The following is a 20,014-nucleotide window of genomic DNA, read 5'->3' on the forward strand; positions in this document are numbered from 1 at the left end:
TCTGAGGATTTTAAAGTGAACAAAGCAAATAAAGTTCTTATTTTTCTCTTGTGGAATTTATGTTTCAGGAAGAGTAAGGGAATCATAAAAATTATAGATATGTAAGTAAATACATAAATAGTCATATAATACATGTTTTAATGAAAAATCAAGCAGACTAAGGGGTGATAATGAATAGTGTGCAATTTCGTATTATTTGGTATAGGATGGTCAGGGAATGCATCTCAGAGAAGACCATATTTGAGCTGAGATTTGAATTAAGAGGAGTAGAAAGACATGTATACTGTGTTTCCCCGAAAATAAGACCTAGGCAGACCAGCAGCTCTAATGCGTCTTTTGGAGCAAAAATTAATATAAGACTTGGCATTATATTATATTATATTATATTATATTATATTATATTATATTATATACCCGTTCTTATAGTAAAATAAGACCGAGTCTTATATTAATTTTTGCTCCAAAAGACTCATTAGAGCTGATTGTTCAGCTAGGTCTTATTTTTGGGGAAACAGGGTATGTATGGGGAAGAAAGAATGAGCCTTGGACCAAGAATGTTTGCTGGTATTTGAGGAAATGCCAGAGGTGTGTCTGACTGAATCAGTGTGGGAAGCAGGTAAGTGATATGACGTGGACTCACACAGGTTGTGCAGTCAAGTAATGGAGAACCTTGTAACTACAAAGAAAACTTTGAGTGATATTTTGTGTGAAGTGGGAAACCATTTAGGTTTTAGACAAAATACTAGCATGACTTGACTTACATTTTATTTGGATCATTCTGGCTCTTGGGATGGAAATAAACCATAAGAGAGTAACAGGGAAGCAAGAAGAGACCAGTGCAGAAGCTATCAATGTGTCAAATAAATGCTATTATTATTCAAGCACCAGATAATTCTTATATGTAGCTGTGGCTTTTCAAAAACAGAAAAAAAATAGTGACTAGCCTATTGTGTTCCCTGATGATGTCACACTAATCATGTTTTAAAATATGAATGGTTCGAATCTATACAGCACTACTAAGAGTTTCAGGGCACTTCAGGTTCCGTTTTACAGCTGGGAAAATGGAGTCCAAAGCAGATTCCTAAAGTTTGTGATTAAATTAGAATTGCTGCAGAGAGGGATATTGGTTAAAACATACACAAGCTTTGGAGTCATCCAGACACAGGTTCAAGCCTCACATCTGACACGTGGCAGCAGGGTCAAGTCACAGGAAGCCTCTATTCTTCAGTTTTCTGTAAAGTGTATTGAAGTAAAATATCGACTCCAATAGGCAATGTTAAATTTAAACGAGATGATTTATGTACAATGTTTATCACTGTGCCTGGAATATTGTAAGTGCTCAATCAAATTTACCTATTATACCTATTTTCTACCTCAAAAGTCATCTTCCAAATAAAATTCAAAGTTTCGACAGTCTGACAATTGGTGTAAGATAAAGCTGCACCATCAAATCATACATCTGGCTCATAATCATAATCCATCAGAGTCTAGAGTTATCTTGACATCTCTCTCTTTAAATGGGCGACATTTTGTCTTCTGGACCCCTAACTACTTTTTTGATGTGATGGAATCATTCAAATTTTTTGCACTAGAAAATTTCTTTCTTCCAGATTCCAAAAGCCTCTGCTTTAAAAAATAAGGAATCAGCAGGACATGACGTCAGTGTAAGAAATCATGTTTTACAATCTCCCTGGAACGACCAACACTATTGCTATAGTCAAATAAATTTTAAAATGCATTCTTATATGCAAAGCACAATTCTATAGGCAGGATACCCACATCAAAGCAGTATATGTTTAGGACCAATACATTCTCTTATATTCGAATTTAGCTAGATATGCCCTATAATCCAATTAGAAAGTAAAATGGGCTTAATTACTTAGCTCAGATCAAAGAATACAAGGCAGCAGAGAATCTAATTAAAATTAATAGTATGATGGGCAACTTTATCTAATGCCTAATCTAGGGCATTTCATTTTAATTTAAACTCAGCTCTCAAATTCACAGCATGGTCTGATCATTGTCACTGATTGTTATGAAATCTGATAACCCTGTAGCAAATCCTTCCTGTGTTGTTGTTGCCCAATTCTAAGTAATAGATTTCACTCTGTTCAATAAAGGGAGGTCAGAAAGTTCACTCTACTACATGTTTATATTGAATTTCTTTAGCCTCCTCTCTCTTATTTTAGCCTGATTAATATGCATCAGATGTTATTGAATAGTATAAATGATGTATGCAGTGTACACAGCCACAGGCCATATTTATATTGAGTGAGAGCAGTGCCTAAGTAAATCAAGAACTCTCATATGCTTCTAAACCTTACTTATAGTACGTTTATAAAGTACTATTTATTTTAATGTTTGGACTAAATCGATTCACCAGTACAGTCCAAGGATATATTAAAATCATTTTGTTGGCAATATGTAAAGAAAAAAAATCTAGTTAATTTATGGATTGTTAACTTCTATGTGTTTGAGCGTGTATGTGTGTGTGTATATGTGTACACACACATACGCAATATAGTTATTGCACATCCAAACCACAGCAGAACAAACTTTTGCCTTGGTTGGTGAGGCAAGCTTTAGTCAATGTTTTAACTCCCAGGCAGAAATGACATATTTCCATCAACTGTTAAAATTGCTCAAACATCGTCCCCGAAAATAAATCAAAACATTGTACCATTAAATATATACATTATAAGCCTCATCACTCTTTAAAACAAAAATTTTAAAAGGCGTTTTGATGCCTATACACCAGCAACTGTATCTGCAGTCAAAATACAAAAGCACTCCAAAGGATTATAAAGCCCCTGAGAATGGCAAGGGATGCTTTGGGAGAATAATCATAATCACTTATAGTTATCCAGGTCAGGACAAAGTGATGACAAACAACAGACTAAGAGCCACAGTGGATGGCTTAGATGAGGATCAAAGTGGGAAGAAGCTTAAAAAGAAAAAAAAGGGGGTTAGGAAAAGGTTTGGGAGCTGGGCGTCTTCTTCTCCATGGAATGTATGCCCTGGCCCTCTTTTGGAAGCTCTGCAATTATGTTCTCATGGGCTTTCCTTCATGCATCTTAAAGCCAAGCATATTAAATCTTCACCTTTCTGTGTATAGAAGCCTACCTAAAGAGGCCAGATCTCTAACATACGCTACAGAAAAGAAAAATAAATTGTAGAACTATTCTTTGGTGAACTATTTTGCATAAAAATATTTTTCATAAGAGTCTGATTAAGCACCATTAAAAAACCTGCATTCAAACTGATTAGCTAATAACTCAAAGTGATTGAAATGTGTGGCTCTGCACAGCAGGGTAAATTCATGTGGTAAGTATCCCTCTTGCAGTGGTGCTTAAACTTAAGCACTCCCTGATCATTCCACCTGGTTTATGCAACTCCCTGAAAGTACATGTAATCAAACACTCCCACTCATGCTGGGATAGAGGGTTGAGCCACAATATATTTTTTGCCTTTGGGGATGTTTCTCTTGATGCTAAAGCAGTTGGTTTCTGCAAGTGATACCAGTGGCTCTGTGTCAGCACAGCAGGAGATATCTGTGGTACTTGTTGAATCAGTTACGTTCTAGGCCACTGCATAATAAATCAGATCAACTAAATATTTTTTATTTAATTGAGTTATGGATGAACATTTTAATTGTAAAAGTTCATCAATTCTTGAGTGAGCAAGTGAGAAAGAAAGAATTGAACATATTAGACAAATTGAACAGGATAGTCTGATTAAATTCCTCACACACCAAAAAAGAAAAAAAAAGAAAAGAAGAAGTACAAGACTGATGACCACTAAGAAAATTAAGGACAAGTCTGTACTTCTATAAAATTAAATGTTGTTAGGAGAATTCAAATACCAAGTGAGGAAAATGTCATTATTGTCTTGACACATCTGCCACAGAGATGAATTAGTCAGCTGTGTAGAGCACACCAAATGCAAATGTGCTATCAGAGAGATGAACATTTATTATGTTATTTTTAGAAGATATGCTGTGACATATTTATTTTGAAAAAAATGTATTTGGTTGCATGTAGTTAATTATGAAGAATGGAGAAAAATAACTGAATAATCTCAAGGCACAAAACATAATCTTGTTTTTTTCTGATTGGATTATCGTGTCTGAATGTCAAACTTACTTTAGATTAATTAAATAGCACTGTAACCTTCAGCTTTTTGATTACCTCAACTTGGTCTTTGAGTCATCTTTGATAATATATTTGGATAATTGGAAACATTTTTGTCATTCACATTTTATCACAAAATAATTTTGACATCAGCTACTTTATGTATCTTACATGGATACTAGATAACTAGAATATCCAAACATATTAATATAAAAGATTCTGCATCAGGTTTCTATGAACAGTGATTCTTTGTAATTGCTTAGCATGTTTGCTGTGTTGTAGAGAGCCATGTGATGATCAACCCAATTTAAGTTAAACCAGCAGCTTTTGAATACTGATTTTATTCAAGGCTTTATGCAAGTCATTTTGGGGAAACAATAACAACAAAAAAGATGATACAACAGTTCCTATACTCAGGAAGCTTAGGATATAACCTATTGATTTAATACATGAGAGGTAATAAGGATATTCCCTGAGGAAAGAGAAAGAAGTGTCTACAACTCAGTGGTGCTGTACAGGTTTGAATCATTCATATTTTAAAACATGATTAGTGTGACATCATCAAGGAACATAATAGGCTATTCAGTGGATGAATGAATAAAGAAGAGGTGGTACATATATACAGTGGAATATTACCAGCCATATGACAGAATGAAATGTTGCCATCTGCAACAACGTGGATGATCCTAGAGGGTATTGTGCTGAGTGGAGTATGTCAGAGAAAGACAAATGCCATATGATTTCACTGATATGTGGAATCTAAAGAACAAAATAAACAAACAAAACAGAAACAGACTCATAGATACAGAGAACATTTTGATGGTTGCCAGATGGGAGAGGGTTTGGAGGGGATGGATGAAAAAGGGGAAGGAATTAAGAAGTACAAATTGATGTTACTAAACAATCATGGGGATGTAGGGTACGCATAAGGAATGTAGTCAGTGATATTGTAATAACTATGTATGGTGTCAGATGGGGACTAGATTTGTTGGGATGATCACTTCATAAATTATATAAATGTGTAATCACTCTGTTGTACACCTGAAAATAATATAATATTGTATGTTAACTTTAATTGAGAAATAAAACAACTATTTAAAAATATATTTTCCATCAATTAAAAAAAAAGGACTCTTTTTCGCCTCATAAAAAGGGCTAGCTCAAATACATTTCTATGGAGAAGACACCACTTAACTGAGTTGACAATAATTGTTAGAATTTTGACAAAGTAAAAGGAAGAAAATGATACTACATTGTAAGTTTTTCAAAAAAGACAATGGGGTAAAAAAATGCAGAGTGCAGTTGGGAAATGTTTACTTTTTTGGATTAGTTGGAGTGTAGACGGTACAGAGAGAAAAAGAGGGAAGAGATAGGTAGGCAACAAGACTGGGGCCAGAGTTTGGACTTCATACTGCAGAGCCCCTGGCCCATTAAGTGTCACAATGACGTACAAGCAGGGCTTTGAAGGTCATTCAAACCTGTCCCTCACCAAGTACCTGCTTAGATAGGTACCAAGTATTTAGTTAGGTTTAAATAATGTTTAATCATTTTGTGCCTATTTATCCATCTAAAATATTGAAATGATAATAGTACCATTATGTTATTTTGAAAGTGAATGCAATTAAATCAGCTAAATAGAGCCCAGCACATAGGGAGTGCCCCGTAACGTTAGCCGTTATTAGACTTGAACCAGAAAGGGATGCACATGACTACATCTGACAAGGTGAGGTATGGGAAATTTCACAGACATCGTTCTTATTGGATTAGTCTTTTGGAGGATTCATTGTGCTATTAAGAATCACTTTCAGGTGGCCGATTAGCTCAGTTGGTTAGAGCTTGGTGCTGATAACACCAAGGTTGCAGGCTTGATCCCCACATGAGCCACTGTGAGCTGCACCCTTCTTAAAATAAAAAAAATAAATAAAATAAAATAAAATAAAATAAAATAAAATAAGATTAAATAAAAAAGAAATCACTTTCAACATGCCAACTCTGCGAGGTCACTTTCATGGATTACTCTTTATGAGAGCACTGATTTAAAGACTTAGTTATGCATTTTCTAAGTAATACTCTTTAATTCAAAATAAGAAATATGCATTTCTTTTCAGAAAAACATGTCAAGTAGGTTAGAAAATAAAACAAGAAGCAAATATCGCAATCACTGAGAGTTTAAAAACAAACACAATTTAAGTGACCATTTAACCATTCTTAATAGTGGTAATTATACTTTTGCTTTTATACCTGTCCAACTTTTACCTCGTTTGGAAAAGGATATTTTCTTTTTCTGAACAAATTTTATCAAAAATTAAATTTTCCTCAAATTGCTATCTCATTCTTCCTCAGTTTCAGGTTTTCTTTGGTTCTCATTTTACCAGGAAATCATCTAACTATAAGATGACTCATACTTTTATTTAAAGTGCTCAGCACAGCCTGATTCTTTTTTTTTTTTAAATCAACATCATCAAATATGTTGAAAAAGGAAGAAAATAGATATTGCAGCATATAAAACAATTATGAAAAACTATAATATGAATTTGGTTTTAACTATAGTCTAAAAACCTACTTAAATCAAAGGAAATAATATGTCACTTGGAAAAAGTAATAGTTGATGCAATGGGAATATGATTCTGGGTAGAACACACCAAATAAGAAGTTAATAGAATCATGGATATAATGCCAGGAAACCCCAAAGTTTCAGAGTTAAAAATAAAACATTTGTTTAGCACTTATGTGCCAGCTACTACAATAAATGCTTTATATGAATTATGCCATGCAATCTTTATGATAATCTCATGAGATTTATCGTTGTTTTCCCAATTTGAGAAGTGAATAAAATGAGGTACAGTACCTTGTACTCGTTTACATAGCTAGAAAGTGATAGGGATGATTCAAGACAGGCTAATTGGAAAAAAGAAAAAGAAAACAGTTTTCTACACTGTTACCTTAAAAAAAAATTGAGAAATAATTAGAACATTTGTTCTGTTACCTATTACCATGTAAAAAACTACTCCAAAATTTAGAGGAATAAAACAATGATAGCATTTATTTTGCTCATAAATGTTCAATTTGGACAGGGCTTGGTAGGGATAGATAGCTTATCTTGGCTTCACTCGTCAGTCAGAGCAACTTGAAATCTGGAGGCTGGAATCATTTGTAATCTTGCTCCCTCTCATATCTGGAGGTTGATGATGGCTGCTGGCTGAGACTTTAGCTTGTACTTTTGGCTGGAACACCTAACTGTGACCTCTCCATGTGGCTTTGGCTTCCTCAAAACATACTGTCTGGATGCCAGGGTGATGGTCTCAAGAGAGAGCCAGCTGGAAGTTGTATTGCATTTTAAGAACTAGCCTTGAACATGAAGTAGCATCACTTTTGCTACATTCTGCTTGTTGAGGCAGCCAAACAGCTTACGTCATTTCAAGGAAAGAAGAAATAGACTTCAGTTGTTGATGGGTAGTGGCAAGGCTCTGGAAGAACATGATTGGAATTACTGCTGTGACAATGTTTGGAAAATGCAATCTGCCATAATGTAAGAAATGAATGAAGAGTGTGAGACACTAAAGTTTCCAGTGGAAGAGAAAGTAACTCTAAGGAGGGAATGTTCAATAATAGTGGAAAACAGTGTTGATAAATGATAGGTGACATTGGCAAAGCCAGTTTTCTGAATATGTGGAAGTCAGGTTACAATGCCTTACAAAGGGAATGGGAAAAGAGAATATGCCCAATGGAGTTTTGCATCCCGTGGTTCCCATCAATTTATCTGGCCTTATCTCATTTCCCACAGCTGGCTGTGCTCCAGGCACAGTGGCATCCTATAAAGTCCTTGCATTGGTGTGCTCCATCCATAGGAATTTTACACATGGTATTTCTGCTGCTTGACATGCGGCCTCCACCCTTTTTTAAAAACTTGGTTTAATCCTATTCCTTTTACTGATTTCACTCATTCATTTTATCAAAGAATTGTCCGGCATCCATACCAAAGCAGGTATTTCATAGTACTCTTTGTTTTTTAATAGTTACCTCCAATTGTAAACATTTATTTATTTTCTTCCATTGTTTGATTAATGTCTGTCTCCTTCACAAGTCAGCAAGATCTGTGAGACAAGGAATATATCTGTTTTTGCTTATCCCAAAAGCCTAGCAGAATGCATGGATCTTATAAGACTCTCTTTAAGTAGTTACTAAATGTGTATAAAACAGACTTATTTTTTGATAACCTTCATGTAAAAGGAAAGAAAGATGTAGTATTTAGGGTGAAATACAGAGTTAAGGATATTCACTAACACAAATGATTGCAAACCATTGGAAACCGTCAATGAGAAAGAAGTAATTGAGTCCTAGTGTTTGTGTTAGTGTAGGTTAACCTTTGTAACAAGTAGACCCCAAATATGTGTTGATTCAGACAAAACAGAAGTATATTTCTTGTTCGTTACAATAAAAGACAATTCTAGCCAAACAGAAAGGGACTCTGCTCCATGTAGTTATTCATCAACCCACGCTGATGGTCTCTGTACTGTCTTTCACACATAACTTCCATGGTCACGTTGTTGGTTATCTCTGTGTAATTCAGCCAGAAAAAGAAAGAGCGTGAGGATTGCATGGTTTGAGGTTTTCCTAGGCCAGGTTTAGAAAAAACCATCATTTACCCTTAGAGTAAGCTTGAATCCGGTCATATGACGATAAATGATCACAAGAGCCTGGGAACTGAGCTAGAGATTTGCTCAGAAAGAAGGGAAAACTAGTCTTGGAGAAAAGCCAACAGCCTCAGCTGCCACAGTCAACCAACAGTATCTTGCGATACTATCATTTCGAAAGTCTGTCAAAATACCTTTCAAGAAAACTGGAAACGTTTGATAATACATAATTACTAAAGCAAATGTTATTGATTGATCATAAGGTGTTTGATATAGCGAAAATAGAAATGTCTCTAAAGCTGAAATTTTGAGTTGGATGGTAGGACAAAGTTCTCTAATTAATGATTGCAGTATTCAGAAAAAAGTCCTCTTTTACAGATTATTCAAGTAAAGGCCACAATATCTTCTTTGAAAGTCTAACATGATTGTTCACCTGATTATTCAGAAGTTATGAGTGCTATTCATCAGTTATATAAGAAAAAAGATGTGTAAGTGATGATTTATTGATGCATCTTCCAAGGGGGCTACAGGGAAAGGGAAAACCTAAAATTATTAGACTCCCAAGATCATAGTTACAGACCTGAGTATGAGCAGGGAATTTCTAAGACTTGAAAAAGATATTTAAAAATCTGAGTATGAAAGACACTGAATAAGAAAGGAAAAATATCACTCATTCCTTTTTTCCCCTCAAATATTCTTTTATAGAATTGTCTTAAACATCATTAAAACATAAGTGTCCTATTAAATTTGACTACTTTATATATCTGTATGTATCTATAGGATATGCTATCTTAAATTGCATTTTTAAATCTTGACAGAATGGCTGTAAACTATTTCTACCAGTTTCTTCTTCCCTTTCTGTTCAGGGACCAATTATTTCTAAAAAAGGGGCCAATCACTTGCAGTAGACATTGCTCAGTTAAACTTGGTGTGTGGAGACTGTATGAGTCAGGCTCCTATGAAATCCAGGTGGCACATATAAAAAGAATAAGTAGAATTTAATGATGGTTCTATTTACAAAAGGGTATGCAGGATTAAGGAAGCCAAGAAGGGACTAGCCATGGCCAGGAAGGGAAAGCAGATACAGTGGTTTTCATGACCTAGTGACAACTGTTGTGTCAGAAAAGGACTTCCCACCTAAAGGAATACAGCCTCTGACTACCTTCTGCCTGCTGAGAAATGGGTAACAAATCCCTCAATCTCTCTCTGCTCTCCCACGCTGATGTCCTGTCAATGAAGCTTTCCATTGGCCAAGACACTAAAAGCCAGAGAGGCACGTAGCCTAATGATGAAATATGCAGAATTTAGCCTCCTGGGTCAAGGCACAAGGTGGAGAATTATGGTAAATATACCTAGAAAGACAAACAGAATATTCGGAACAGGTGCAAGAACATTTGTGAGAGAGATATTAATAGTGTATATAATAAACAAGTGCATTTATATATTTATGAAATCTGTATTTTGTTGAATATTTGTTTTCCTTAAACACAAATATGAAAGTTTTAAAGGGAAAGGATTGAATCTGCATAAGATCTTAAATCAAAGATCAAAAATATAAAAGGGTTTTTTAAGTATGTATTTTGAGTCATTGCCTGTTCATGACGAAATAGAGCAGCATATATAATGCTAAGACTGACAGCTAAGAACCCTGATGAAGCATGAGTTTGTCTATACTGCATGTTCACTGAGAGAGAAAAGAGAAGAGGAGTCAGAATAGGGGCCTAGAAGAGCTACAGTATCCAAGTTTTGGCAGAAAGTCTTGAGAGAATACGTAATGGCCAAGGTATCCAGACTGATGATCAGGGTCCAGAATTTCTAATCCCACAGCATTATCACTTGAGGCTTAATTGGCATCAGTCTGGCTGGGAATGGCCATAACTCAAGATTATGTACACCCACAGGTCCAGAGGAGAAAACTGGAGATGGATCAAGCAAAGCAAATGAGAGCTCGTGGCAGGCAGGCAGAACTCAGAGGAAGCCGGCAATAGGCAGGGATGAAGGAAGACTGAGATTGTTGATTGACCGTCAGAGAGGTCCATTACAGCAGCTCTATTATTATCATACAGATGGTAGATGGATGAATAGAAGTTCAATTCCAGGTCTTCTTGACTCACATAAAAATTCTTTCTGCTGTAACATATGGCCTACAGCAAAGAAGAAATAAAGATATCATCAATTAAAATGAACTATTCTTTTAACAAGTCTGAAAATTTTTCCTTGCAACAGAATCTTTCTACTTTGACCAAAGCAATACTGTAGTTGTAAGTACAGTCATAAAGCCAACAACACAGTGGTAGTGGATCACAACGTGTCTGACTGAGAAATTAACACTTTGGCGATAGATTCAGATATTCTGTCTCTAAGACGTCTATCTCAGATTAAATTTGAGAACCAGATATTTTTATTGGCATTTATTTATTTAATCAGTTTCGGGTGTACAAAACAATGTAGTAGACATTTCATCCCTCATAAAGTGATAACCCCCTCCCCCAATCTATTGGCCTTCTGACATCGTATTTAGCTATTACAATTCCATTGACTCTATTCCCTATGCTGTACTCCATATCCTGTAACCATATATATAAATATATTAACTTGTTATATATATAATATGCTATATTATATATTATATTATATATATAAAATATATATTATTAATATATTATATATTAATTATAATATATTGATATAATATATTAATTACTATATTAGATATAGTAATATATAATGACTATATTATATTAATATATTAATATAATATATATTATAATATATTATTATATATGTAATATACTATATTATTATATATAATATATATTAAATTATAGTTGACATTCATTGTTATTCAGCTTCGGCCTCAGGTGTATAGTGCAGTGGTAGATACCTGACCCTTCAGGTATCTACACCGTCCCTGAAGTGATCTCCCTAATAAGACAAGTGCCCATCTGACACCCTACAATATATTTTAAAGGAAAAAAGCTGTATACATTCTACAAAATTGTTTCATTACCACATCTGCAGCTATTTTTTTCTTAATGAATTACAGATTAAAATCATTTGCTGGATGTTAGCTGAATTTGTTGTGGTAATCATTTCACAGTATGTGTAAATCAAACCATCATGCCAGATAACTTAAAGTTACACAGCGATGTATGACAATTATTTTCCAATCAAATTGGAAAACAAAACAAAACAAAACAAACCGCTGACATACAAACACAAACTTAAGCTGATCCAATTTAATACCTGCTGGTATTGCTGTTCCTTTACATGAAGTAAAGTCTTCTACTTGGGGAAAAAAATTTACTGAGCTTACTCCTCAAGATATTTTTTATATCATCATGGAGTTTTATAGGACCCATTAATTTTTACTAGTATAGTGGCATAAGAATGGATTTACATTTCAAAACAAAATACTTTCGTAAAATCTTAGCTCTCCTTAGGGTTGTACAGTGCTGTACAATCTGCAGTTTATTTGAGCCTTAGTTTCCCCTTCTGAAAAATTGGGATATTGTTATCTGTTTCACTTGGTTGTTTCCTAGTCCATAAAGCCTATAAAAGCTTTTTGGAATATGTGGTATTTCTAAGAAGGCAAGACTTGTTCCTAAACGTGTCATTTGCCAACTGTTTTTCAAAGAAGGTGATACTCAGGCCCCTTTTTTGAATACTGTGTATCCCAGAACTTTGTCCTATAGGTTTTATGGTGTCTCTGGAAAACTTGGATGCTTTGATAAACTTTATTTATATAATGTGTCTAAACTAAAGACTAATGCCCCCTTCACACCCGAAGACTCCAGTGGCTTCTTTCCTTTCCTGACATATGAGTAAATGTTGCTTTAATTGATCACAGAAGAGATGGCAGAGTATGAAGATGGTAGGAGGACGATGCTCCCTTATTCCTGTTGATCACTATTGCAGGGATGCCGTTACACAAACGTAGAGCATCTGCCCCTGTCTCTTCCAAAATTCTACTACAGAAAGCATGTTTCCTGTAGTCGTCCAGTTTACCTACATTCTCCCATTTACAAATACTAAAAGTAGTACCAAAAAAAACCCATAAAACCTGATATTTATAATGCATCTAACATCCAATAGTTCCTATGTTGTGTTGCTACTTGTGGGTTGGTCCTTATTCTCCCAACAATGATGGACCAAAATCTCAGAGCCCCTGGCAATTTTTACCCTCTTCTATGGCCACTTCTACCATTTCGAGACTGAAGCATGTTATACATCCAAGCCTATCGATTCAATCAATACAATAAGGCTTCTATTCCAAGTGATTCTAGCTTTAGTGAGTCGGAGGAAAAAAAGCCTCTTTCCTTGTCTTGATTAAGCTATAATATTATGAGGTTATTATATCATTGTTGTAACATTTTCCATTATTCCTATAATTTTTTTTTCAGTTAAGAAATATTGGACTCAAAAAGTGTAAACAGGTGACCTATTGCTTTTTTTGTTACTGCTCACACGTCCTCTTGTGGTGTATATCTTGATGTTTCATTTTGTTTTGTTTGTTCTTAAGAAACAGCCTGGTCCTTAGCAAAAATCCAAATCAGGTCAATGAAATAACATTGTACATTTTATTCTATATTTTTATAGCAACGGAATTTACTTTCCTACTAAATTGGATAAGGTCACCTTGATTATTTTTAGACAAATTAAGTACTTAATAGAGTCTGCATTTAATCACACAGTAAAAGGTTTATCAATGCCATATTTCTACAGTATTTATTTATTTATGCATCCATCCCATGGAAATTTGTAGCCCAAGGAAGTTAAGTGACTTGTTCTAGACCAAACAGTAAGTTAAGAGAAGTGCCAGAACTAAAATTGTATCTTCCAGCTCTCATCCAAGTATTGTGTTTCAGTTCAGAGCTGTTGACACTTTACGTGAATGTATCATAGTAGATGACGATGGTGATAAAATCACTATTTATATACAGTAATACAGTCCCACAGCATCAGTACACTCCTGTAGGGTAGAGACTGTTCATAGAATTGAGAAAAGTGGAGTTGGACTCTCAAATTCAAACCCCAATTGTGCCATCAGTAGCTGTAAGATTAGAATGCCTTACTCTTCAACATTCTGTGATATAGTTTTCTAAAATTTAAAATGAAATAGCAATAGTATTGACTCAAGTGTTTTGTGAAGATTGAATCAGTTAATGTAAGGGCCTGGAAAATAATAATAGGAAGCCCTCTATGAAAACGGTGTCTACAAATAAGAAGCTGCTCTTATTATTATTGCCAGTTGATTTCACATGCACGGCCATAAAATTAAAGTTCAATCAAATGTTCTGGATAAAAAAATAAAATTTAAAATAAGATTTGTTTTCAAAATGTTCCGTGAGGCAAAAAAAACTGTGGTTGCATGATTTAATTCTGAAGGAGAAATAACCTTAGCACCATTTTATATTTATTAACTGACACTGTGTTAGGAGTTGATATTTAAACATGATATACAATCTTTTACTGATCATTTTTCTTTCCCTCTTTTATAGCTCTTTTCTGAAACCTGCAGATAAAGGTATGCTTTGTTCTGTTTAGTAAGATTTAATTGAAATGAAGTTTGAATGTCAGAAATAAAGAAAATTAGAAAAACAGAACTTTAAATAGCCTCTTCAGCTTAATAAATCTGGAGAAATCACATGAAATTTCACCTTCTGAAATGTCCAACAGACAATCTTGCCTTACCTAAGAGTATAAGAAATGCATTTCCAAAGCGAAAGTGTATTTGTTTTTACTGTTGGAATGTTGAGTTTTTGAGTCAAATGGAGTCCCTGAGCAAACACCATAATGATAATTACAAACAGCATTGTTGCTTCCATGCCTCGGCCTTGCTATAAAATATTGCATGTAAAAAAAAAAAAGTCACTCACATAAAGAGATTATTAAATTATTTTAGGCTACATTTCAAATCAATGCCAAAAGTCAAACAAAATCCTGGCATTCTGAGTCTCAGTTTTCTTTAATGCATAAGCATCAGGAAAACCCTTCCTCTTTCTAGCTATTTCTGAAGTTCAGCTATTGAAGAGGAGGTAACATAGTGTTGTCATGTTTGATCACACCCACATCCACTCCCCTTTAAAACCACCCCAAGGCAGAGCTAAGGTACTGTTAGTTTCTTCAGAAGGCATAGAACATCAAACACATTTTCCCAAAATGGCTTACAATAAATGATTCATTTAACTGAATAGCTTCATGAGGTATGGTATGTTCATTTTATTTTAAATTCCCTGTAGTCTATAAAAGATTAGAATTCTGTTCATGGAAGGTTACTCAGAGAACATTAGGGTTAAAAGGAACATTGAAAACCTCCTTATTTAACTCTGGTTTTATAGTTGAGGATCAGCTAGGTGATATTACTAGGTGTGACCTTGGGCATTTTTTTCCCAAAGCTATTAGATTCATACTCACAGAGCATTATGGCGGTGTTTTACTCTGCCTTTTCAGGGAGCTGACGCTGAGTGTGCTTCTCTATACAGCTAACATTCTTTGTCATTCCCCACCCCCAAACAACCTAGAGAACACTTTGCAAGTCATCAAAGAACTTGAAATTCCTCAAAACGACTTTTTGATCACATCTGTCCTGGGATCATATCAGATCCTCTTCCTCCAGGTCTATGGGAGAATAATTGTTTATCTCTCAGGTTTTTAAATTTTTTGTTTTGCTTTAATTCCATGAATAAAGTGTTGTTAATCCTTCTTAAAATATAAAATATTTCCAACTTTTGGCGTCTTCACTGTCAAAAGCTGTTAAGCTGAACATAAACAGTCTTTCAACGGTCTCTCACCCCTTAATGACATTAAAATCTGAAATATCTTGGAAATTGAAACAGCAAGCGTATATTTATGAAAATGTTACCTATGAACCAAGAGAAATTAAAGTAGGAAAAGTAGATCTAAGGTATTAACTTTTGCATAATTTCCTTTTATTATTATAAGATCATCATGCACTTGTCTTATAATATTCAGTCAGAGGACTGCTAGGCACTCTGAGCTATTCAAATAGATTACACTTTTCCTCTTAAAACTAGGGGTTTTTGTTTATGTTGTTTGTTCTGTATTATGATGGTGGATAATGATCTCTTCCGCTCTGCTGAATCTGCGCTCTGTTCAGTAGATTGTACCTAAGAAGCCATGACAATGTACATGTGAAGCACGTGACTCATTTTTTGATACAGAACTTCTTCCTCATATGTCTACCCTTGGCGAGCTAAAGGAATTATTTCCAGTTAGTGTAATTAGTGTCAGGAGAGTCAATTCTTTATTTTAATGCTGCGTATGAATTTCATTACCTATATCTTCCCGTGAATTCATTAACGGAATTATTTCCAAGCTTTCAGAGGTGAACTTAAATTTACTTAGGTTCTCCCAGCTATATTCAACGAGTGGTGGCATCTCCTTGCTTTATTAACTAGCAAATGTATTGATATTATTAAGGATGAATTTTCTGCTTTGAATCATAGTACTTATTATTCACTATGACCATTTTCTGCTCCAGGTTTAATTTCTACATTGCGTAGCTTATTTCTGATACATACATGTCTTAGAAAAGTTATCTTACTCTCTATCTCCTCCAGTCAGCAACTAAAACCTTCAATGTAGTTACATGCTTCTATTTTTGTGTCTGACTCCACAAAGAACCCCGTGGATGGGTCTCAACCAGGACTTAGTGGCTTTTCAATAGAGATAAGCCTCCAGAGTATAGGTTTGACTCAGACGTCAAAAGAAAAAAATCAAAAAATCCTAGTGCGTTTCTATGTTTCCATTGGATGTCACAATACATATAGAGTCCTTCTAGTGCTTTCCACCCAAATTGACTTAAAATTTCTTTAGTTCAATGTATATTGTCCACAAATCTACCAGAATCTGTACTTCCAAACTACTAGTATCCTCTCCATTGATTCTGAATTTCATCAGTCTCACAGATACCTTGTTTAAAACCAATATTAATAGAAAATGTTTTGTCCCATAGTCTATAAATTTATATTCCATGTGTTGTTTTTTTTAAAGTTCATGTTTGAAAAGGGACCTAATTAAATATAAGGATACATGAATCAAATTAATAGCCTAAAAATAGGTTACAGTTAAGACTGGATTGTTCAGACTCAGCTTGTTACTCTAAACAATTGTGGAGGATGTGACTAGTTTAATAATTTGGTCACTGTCCCTATAAAGCCAGAAGTAGACATCCCTTATCCTCTGCCTCATACAGTTATATTTCACTTATGAGGTGTTCCAAACCCTTGTGGAGATATCACATTTTGCCTGCCTCACATGTACGAGTATTACTCCTTAGATAATAGACACATTCATATATGTAAGAAATAGATACATACTGGTTTTTTCCTTAGCAACACAGAAGGTATGTGACTAAGGCCCTCAGAGTAGCCTAGACTTAACATCTTTCTCTAGTATCTAAAGCAAAAGTCTGTCTTTTTTTTTTTTTTTTTTTTTTGAGACTGCTTGTGTTAGGTTGGATTTCCATAAAAGCACACCCTGAGGCAAGGATTTGAGGGAAAGTAGTTTATTTGAAAGGTGATCCAAAGAAACACTGATAGGAGAAGAGGGAAGAGATATGAGGGAAGGAAAAGGAATCAGTTGAGGGTGTACTTCTGAGCAGATTACTGCTTTGGGGAACTGGAGCTCAGTCTTGTTGGGAACTTCTGGGTGATGGTGTAGAACATACCTTACAGCTGAGGGCTACCCCAGGGGACATTCACTCCCCACACTCCAGCTTGCCCTTGCTCCACCAGCCACAGACAGCTCCCAGGCAGAGACTGCAGCTGCCCAGGATGAGCAGCCACTGACACATGTGGGAACTAAGAGTGCCAAGAAGATAGGGACAGGACACCAAGAACATCTACTAATCTACTACATAGCTCAGTTGGAAGGAAGAGACTCCTAGGTGGCTACATGGATCTTCGTAAGTAGTGAACTCAGCTGGGGTTAAAGCCAGAACAGAGAAAAGCAGAAAAGAAGATACAGAGACAAACTGAAGTTGAATATGATTTGGGTCCATAGACCCAGCTGTACTTAAAGGTCTTTCTCCGGACATTCTAATCACATGAGCAATATACTACTTTCTTTTTTCCAGTCTTAGTGTGAGTTTCTATAACTCGTGACCAAAAGAAGTCTAGATTTATGTACCCACATTAGGATTGTTAGGCCCAGTACCTCCTGAAATCTTAAATGTATATTCATAGACCAGATATTGCAGGAAGAGCCTCCTGCTGCTAAGCAAACTCTCCTTCCTCTTTATTTTTATTTTATTATGTGAATCTTATTTCTGTCTCTAGTTTTTAGCTCTATGAATGTGGCCAACATTTTCTGCTTTGGTGAGTGAGAGTTTGAGGGAGACTGTGCGAGGGCATCTGAGAGAGGCAGAACCAGTCTGAGGAAATTGCTGCAATTGTCAATCTTTAAGATTGGAAATGCACAACCAGAAGCCCTTGAAAATACTGAATGAAAATAACTTTTTTTAGAAAAAAACATATTTTGCGATTATTAACCTTTTGTAGTTGAAGTAATATTTATGCTAGAATTTCCTTTATTCTACATCCTTTTAATTAATAGACCCATAATCCTCTTCAGAAGGAAAACTGACTCATATAAAGATTTTTCTCTGAGGAAGGAAACTACTTGCATGATGCCTTCACAATTAAATAAGTCTGCTTCATCTGGGTCTTTGTGTTCCATTTATTATTCTACAGTACTGGTCATCTGGGATTAACTTAAATCTTAATTTCCATAACTCATTTTTGAACTTAACTTCTGATAAAATAGAAACCTTGATCAGAGGGATCAAAGACTGTTAGCATTCTAGTTGTTTACAGTATAGTGATAAATATAAAGCAAAATGCCAAGTGAATGCCACTCTCTAAAATAGAAAAAATGTCCTAAATAGTTAATTTGCTACTAGATATTTTAGAAGCCCTCTATTTCTCTTGGAAAATTTTATTATTCCTGTGATTTAAACCAGTGTGTGTATGTCTCGAGCTAGAGTCATTAATATCTGGGACATTGATATCATGGGACAATGTCATTTTTGGTGAGTCTCTTCCAATAATATTGGACCCACACATATTCTCCATCACATTGCTTGTCTCTACGTCTTTCATAGGCAAGCTGCTTAAGACCCAACAGGTGTGATTGAGGCGATCTTTTGGTCAAAAGTACATGGTTCACTTTTATCAACCTGGGTATTTAAATCAGGCATTGGTTTACCCTTATTTAACATCGACTGCTGAACCTAAGCTCTTGTTCCCAATGAGTCCGATTTGATATGAGCTCACTTTCTTTTCTCCTGATCTATACCAGTTAATTTTCTCTATTTTGAGTACTGGAAATAAAAAGAAGTATCTCAGCCTGCTTTTACATCAGATAAAGTGTTTTTTTTTGCACCAAGAATTATATAGTATCATATCAAGCAAGTACCTCTCAAGGCTAGATTGAACTGTAGTCTGATGAGACTTGAAGAAATCCTACCTGTAACAGAGATTTCTAAGAAGAATAGTAGATTTTCAATTTGCACCTTATATTTCTGTTATCAAACATTCTGCTTTTGCTTATGGCATGGGAATGTGGAACCCAGATCAATTTTTTCATCTATATGGGTTTTCTTGACCAACTCATTTTAAAGGCAGATTTGACTTGCCTTAATAACGACTGGGTATGTGTTAGATAAAGCAGTCACTAAAGGACAACCTCCTCATCACCTATCTAGTATTAATTCACATTAAAAAAATAATAGTTACAAATTATTATGATAAAGTTCGATAAGAAAAGGAAAAATGGTATTAGATACTGCCAACTAGAAACTCTCACTTATGTGTGTGTTTTCAAACACACACACACACACACACACACACACACACACACACATTTGCAGACTATAAACAAAATTCATAAAAGGTCACCCTGCCACCATGGTGGAATTGTTACGGCTACCAGGACTGGAAAGAAGCCAAGCGGCACTCAGAGAGTTAGGAAGTTCAGCTTTATTACACCTGTGGGCTCAGCGGGATCCTTCCCAAAGACTGAGCCCCTAGCAAGGTTTTGAGCAGGTTTTTACGGGTTGGGGACTTCCTTGAGTCGGGGAAGGGGTAGGTGTCGTCTGGTGATTGGCTCGGGGTGTGGCTTGGAGGGGGTTATGCGGAAGTGGGCTGGGGCTTAGGCTGGGGACCTCTCTCTCTGCTCAGGCCACCATTTTAGCTCAGTTTCACGTGGCGTGGAACCATTTTAGGT

General features: G+C 35.3%; 1 pseudogene; it reads left to right on the top strand.

Annotated features, from left to right (window-relative positions):
* Positions 1 to 576: 576 nt before the first annotated feature.
* The window catches only part of LOC117031508 (elongation factor 1-alpha 1-like), a 28,567-nt pseudogene continuing 9,129 nt past the window's right edge, over positions 577 to 20,014 (top strand).

Source organism: Rhinolophus ferrumequinum, chromosome 12 (genome assembly GCF_004115265.2).
Source record: "Rhinolophus ferrumequinum isolate MPI-CBG mRhiFer1 chromosome 12, mRhiFer1_v1.p, whole genome shotgun sequence".
Lineage (NCBI taxonomy): Eukaryota > Metazoa > Chordata > Mammalia > Chiroptera > Rhinolophidae > Rhinolophus > Rhinolophus ferrumequinum.